The 5,766-nt window shown below is 35.6% G+C and overlaps 1 pseudogene; it reads right to left on the minus strand.

Annotated features, from left to right (window-relative positions):
- Positions 1 to 1,215: 1,215 nt before the first annotated feature.
- On the minus strand, positions 1,216 to 4,162 carry LOC120114193 (annotated as a pseudogene).
- Between the last annotated feature and the right edge of the window lie 1,604 nt (positions 4,163 to 5,766).

The following is a 5,766-nucleotide window of genomic DNA, read 5'->3' on the forward strand; positions in this document are numbered from 1 at the left end:
ATTAAGTCGTAACTTTGATTTGCACTTCTTACTGTATTATTTTGTTTATACTTTGGGAGCTCCCCACATTTTGTAAACTCGGATTATTAGTATGTTTATCTTACTTATTTTGGATGGATTTTTAAGTAGTATTAATTCAGCGAAATTAAACAAGGCCCACTAATCAATTTGAATTTTTCAATTTGTACCCATACAATGAACATGGTGCGCGCCATGTGAGAACCAATACCATGGACCATCAGCGGTCCTCAATCGAGACCATAGCAATGACTCTGATGGTAACTAATATATGTTATAAATACTCGAATCCGTAACCTTTAGGAACAACAATGTTTCCTTTAATCACTAAAGTAAGTTGATTCGCACTCTTCCTCTTTGATTTTATGTTTCTAAAGTTGCAAGAAAAATGATTTTATCTGTGATCACGTAGCTTTGTTATTGCCATTGGTTTCATTCATATCACCCATATTTTTTTAAAACATATTACATCGACTTTTGTAAAAGACAATAACAAAAACTTTCATAAATAGATTTTTAAACTGAAATAATTTATCTCACAGATTTTGAACTAATAGAGATTTCATAATCCAAGATGTGAAGTTTTCTGCTATCAAAGTCCTCTAAATGCTACCATATTCATTAAACATCTTTATGAAGTGAATTTTAACATCAAATTTTAGTCTAATTACCTAGTTATTGAATTATGAAGGTCATAATATTTATTACATGATTTATACCCTTTCTTATAATTCTGAAATTCATAATTTTTCATGATCTATAACAAGGCATTAACATCATGCTAAAACATTTCTATAAACATAACACCATTTACAAAATGGAATATCAAAATGTTTGTACTCATATTTCTATAATTCTATACCATTTATGACTCAAAAGAAAATTCATAAAACAATTTAAACTATACATATAATAATCTTGTACACTTCACAAAATAATCACTAGTGAAAATGTTATTATTGTAATCCCGTCGAATTGTACTCGAAGATGCAATTGTGTAACTTTAACGTATCATCGAATAAATTATCTACGTGTGAAAACAATCAAACGTTAAGTACGAAACTGAGGAAAATAAACGATATTTAAGATAAATTATATCATTGCTTGATAAGAAACGACACCTTCAAATTACACCTCAATATTGGGAGTTGTTTTAGTTTTTCTCTGGAATAGACACCGTACAAGCATATCCCAAAATTGGGTTTTGAGGCAAAAGAATCTAATTGGAGTTTGATGAAGGGCTCCATCTTTCTTTTAAATATTCCTCCAATGAAATGTTACTCCTTTGCTCCATGCTACTAAACGATGTCGAATCGTCCTCAACATCAAGCATTGCAAGGCTTAAATGTAAATCTGCCCTTGCATTTAGATAAACTTCATCATCATCAATATCATATTCTTGGTTTCTTTGTTCTCATCTTGTTTCAAGGAACATTTTTCAATGGCTTTTTCCCCTCTTAAGAGCTCAAGTACCTAAACAAAAGAGTGCACATTATAAATGAAGTTGTAGCCTGTTCCAAGGCGTTTTAGCGAGATACAGAAAAGCTTGATTACCTCGTTCATCTTCGGCCGGAGTCGAGCTGATCGTTTGATGCAGAGAGTTGCTGCTACCACCATTCTATGCATCTGAGCCGCATTGATGTTTTCATTCAAATCAGGGTCCAGTATGCCTTTAACATCTCCACTCTCAATCATTGGCTTTGCCTGAAATTTAACAACTTTCAGCATAATCGACTCGCATATCGAAAACTTGAAAGATCATTGTTTCGGAGAAAGACCCTTACCCACATGACCAAACTCTGTTGGCCCTCATGATTCCCGAAGCTTATTGGTCTTTTTCCCGACAACAATTCAAGTAGAACGACACCGAAAGCATAGACATCGATCTTGTCGCTAAGCTTGCCGTACATAAAGTACTCGGGAGCTAAATACCCAAATGTTCCAGCAACATCAGCGCGAGTCAGAAATGATGATGCAGTTGGTCCCCATGTTGCTAGTCCAAAGTCGGATAACTGTCATAGTGATTCAACTTTGTACATATTTCATTTTCAACCAAATATTATTTAAGTAACCACCATTTCGATTACCTTTGCTTCGAAATCATCTGAAAGAATAATATTTGAAGACTTGACATCTCTATGAATAACAGGTCGAGAATGCTCGTTATGTAGGTAATTTAGGCCTTCAGCAATGGTAACAGCCACGTTATACCTCACTTCCCATGGCAAGGGATGTTTATCTTTGTTCTTCCCTATTATATACATGCATATATGTTAGCTTGCATTAGTATGGTTGAAAACATCTTTTACCAAGCAAAGGAAAACAATGGAAGCTTTACCATGCAGAATTTCTGCTAAGCTTCCTTTAGATGAGTATTCATAGACCGATATTAAATCGTAATCTTTAACGCAGACACCGACTAGAGGTCTTATGCTTTTATGCTTCAGTGAGGAGATTATTTCGATTTCATCGGCAAAATCCTTGTATGCATCTTTTGACGACTTCAGAATCTTAACAGCAACTGTGTTGCCATCTGGGAGGATCCCTTTGTAAACGCAGTTGTTTCCCCCTTTTCCGATCAGGTTCACTGCAATGAAACACAATGTTAGACAAAAAAGTATCGCAAAATATAAAGACATAATACATCAAGCCATTAAAACCTGATGAGAACTGAGCCGTTGCTGCTTTCAAAACTTCATAACTGAACCATTGGCAATCGGATGAATTTCTTCTCAGGGGTGTCTCCAAGCGTTTTTGCAACTCATATGGCATTGAGAAATTGCTGGTATCATTTTTATCTCCATTGCCACTCCACTCGATTTCATTGTTGGTTGAGGATTGAGGACTATGATGCAGGGAACGACAAGGTAAGTTCATAACCCATTGGACAACTGATATATTCCTCGCAAGCTTCACTTGCGGTGTGGCCGAGCTACCCTTCAGCAGAAGAGGCCAACCAGGCTTATATTCCATACTATCTCCTGCAAAAAGAGAATTGGAGCTTGAAGAGACTTTTGTGCCTTCATTAATAACACTAAATGATTCACTCTTAGAATCGTCACTACTAGTTCTTGATCCATCTTTGGATCTTTGAATCCCTTCAAAACTCGATATCTCGAACCCTACATCAGAATCACCATACTCTGATTGCCATTCTTTGGTACCAAGGTTTTCACTCGGACGAAAACTTGGTCTTGGATCTCCTTCCATACCTGACATAATTAAAAGTACATGTATTACTACTTTTGAAGACTGAGGTAGAAATCGAGAAACCATTCCTTCTCCTGTTGTTAGAATCAAACCTGGTAGTTTATTATTGTTGGACCTCGTGAATATGATTTTTCCATTGTTGATGGCCAAAACATTGGTAGTTGTTGGCAACTGCTTTGCACAATATCTAGCTATGGCAGTCCAACCCCTGAAAATGATATCTGCTTTTCATCAGAGAAAGAATCAAACCAATTCGAACAACCAAAACAGATTTGAGTTCAACAATTATCCAAAAAACAACAAATTTGAGTCTTTCAACTGTTCCTTACCCAAGAGCACCATGCTTGCCTACACCAACAACTACAGTTACAGCAGCATAGTTCTTTGCTTCTTGAATCAAAACTTCTCGTGTCGATCTTCCGTTACAGATCCGGCCTTTAAGTTCAACCTGAGCATCAAAAACCTTGTTCCAATCAATTAATCAAACATGTTCCGGACTCTTATTTCCAGTTATCAGGGACCACAAGTACAATGAACTGACCTTCTTTAAGGCACATAGGCCTTCATATGCTTCTAAATAAGATTCTAAAGAATGATCTACATTGAAATTTCAAATTTTGATCAGGAAACCCTGTATAACATCAAAATCATATGGAAAGTAATAAAAAGAATGCACTTACCTGAACAACGGGAAACATGAACTGCAACAACACGATCACCAGGTTCTGCAACTTTCACAATCGCCCAATTAAGCAATTCCCTACTTTGGCTATCTAGTCGTATCCCAACCAACACATTCTTCTTCTTATCATTAAGCATGTTCTTTTCAAGTTAACTAAAATTCTAATAATACCCCAGGCCACAATTCTAAGCACTTTACACGTTAATATTCTGCAATTATAAATGGTATACCCGTTGACATATTTTCATTTGAAAACCCCAGACTCAGAAGGAACAGACAGATGTGGGCAGCAGAACCATAAAGTCCCAAAAAATTTTGAATCAGTGAATAAAATATCAAAAAAGAATTAGTACCAACACGTTATTTTTATGAATTTTATTTTCTTTTCTTTTTTCTAGAATTATAATGCCGCCAAATAACATCACCCCTTTGCCAATATAATAGAGAATCGTTTAAGAGTAAATTAGAAATTGAAAAAAACTGGGGGTGATGATAAAGATATTCAAGCTACTTTCTTTTTTAAGAAAAAGGGATCTGATCTTTGAGAAAAGGAATTATAGTAGGGATAAGCGAAGGAATGGTTTGTTTATATAGGTAAGTTGGTTCGTGGAAGCGGCAAATTTCGCGCCGAACTCGTGGTTGGGTTTGAGAGGTTGTCGTTTGTTTGGAGTAGACACAAGCGAAACCTATTTATCGGCTGTTGCGGGTTGACCACTTCACCCTTTGAACTCGGCTTTCTCTCGACTTTTGTTTTTTTTTCTTCTCCTCTCTTTAAAAAAAACACAGTGTGTTTTAACTTGATTTTGCATTAGAAATTTTATAATTTAGCCCTTGTTTACGAGTTTATCATCATTTTTAGTGTTCCATGATAAAGAAATTATCGAATTCATCGATGATAAATTGGCGATGCTTTTTTTCTCTCTTTCAATCCCTTTTTCTTTAATAATATAAAAGTAAATTAATATAAAAGAGGATTGTGACTATTCACAACTTAATCAATTTAGTTCGTAGCCATAACCTTTAATGTTCAAGATAGATTTAGGAGTGTTGGGATGCGATCACATTCTTTAAAGAATTCAAATTTGCATGCAATTTTAAGTAATTTCTTTATATTTTAATTTCCTATCTCTTCAAATATTGTAATTTATGATCTTAATTTTTAGTAAAATTTTTTAGATACTGACCTTTAACATAAAATTTTATGTACGTTCATGTTAATGTCTACGCCAATGTTGAGAAAAAGATGTCTGATTCTTTTTCATTACTTGATTCTTGAACAGTGAAAAATGCTATTTGCAATCATCTTTCTCAGTAATCTACAAAGGTGCCACAACTTGGAATGCTGATCTTATTTTTTAGGGTAAACTATATGGGAGATCATTAAACTATGGTCAATCATCAAACTATGGTCAATAATCAATTTGATCATCGAACTTTTTTTTGAATCAATCAGATAACTAAAAATTTTAATTGATTCAATCAGACCACTATCAATTAAAAAATAACAGCGCGTCCGACGTAACTCAATAAACTTATTGTTTTCAGATTGGACATGCAGCAAGCCACGTCAGACTGCCACATAAGAAAGGATATTTGTTTCTCAGAATCTCTCTAAATCTCTAACACTCTCAATTTCCCTTTGATAATCACGAGGAAGACGCCAACACAACAATCTCGGCAATTTTTCCAACTGAATCGCGTTATACGCTGATTTAGCGTCACGTGGGTATAGCGCGCCTCCTGCCCCGCGATATGCGGTGATCTGGCGCCACGTGGGTATAGCGCGCCCCTGATCCGCGCTATACCTGGGTATCTGACACGTGGGATATAGCGCGGTACAGGGGGCGCGCTATACC

The sequence above is a fragment of the Hibiscus syriacus genome, unplaced genomic scaffold (assembly GCF_006381635.1).
Source record: "Hibiscus syriacus cultivar Baekdansim isolate YM2019G1 unplaced genomic scaffold, ASM638163v2 tig00110221_pilon, whole genome shotgun sequence".
Classification (NCBI taxonomy): domain Eukaryota; kingdom Viridiplantae; phylum Streptophyta; class Magnoliopsida; order Malvales; family Malvaceae; genus Hibiscus; species Hibiscus syriacus.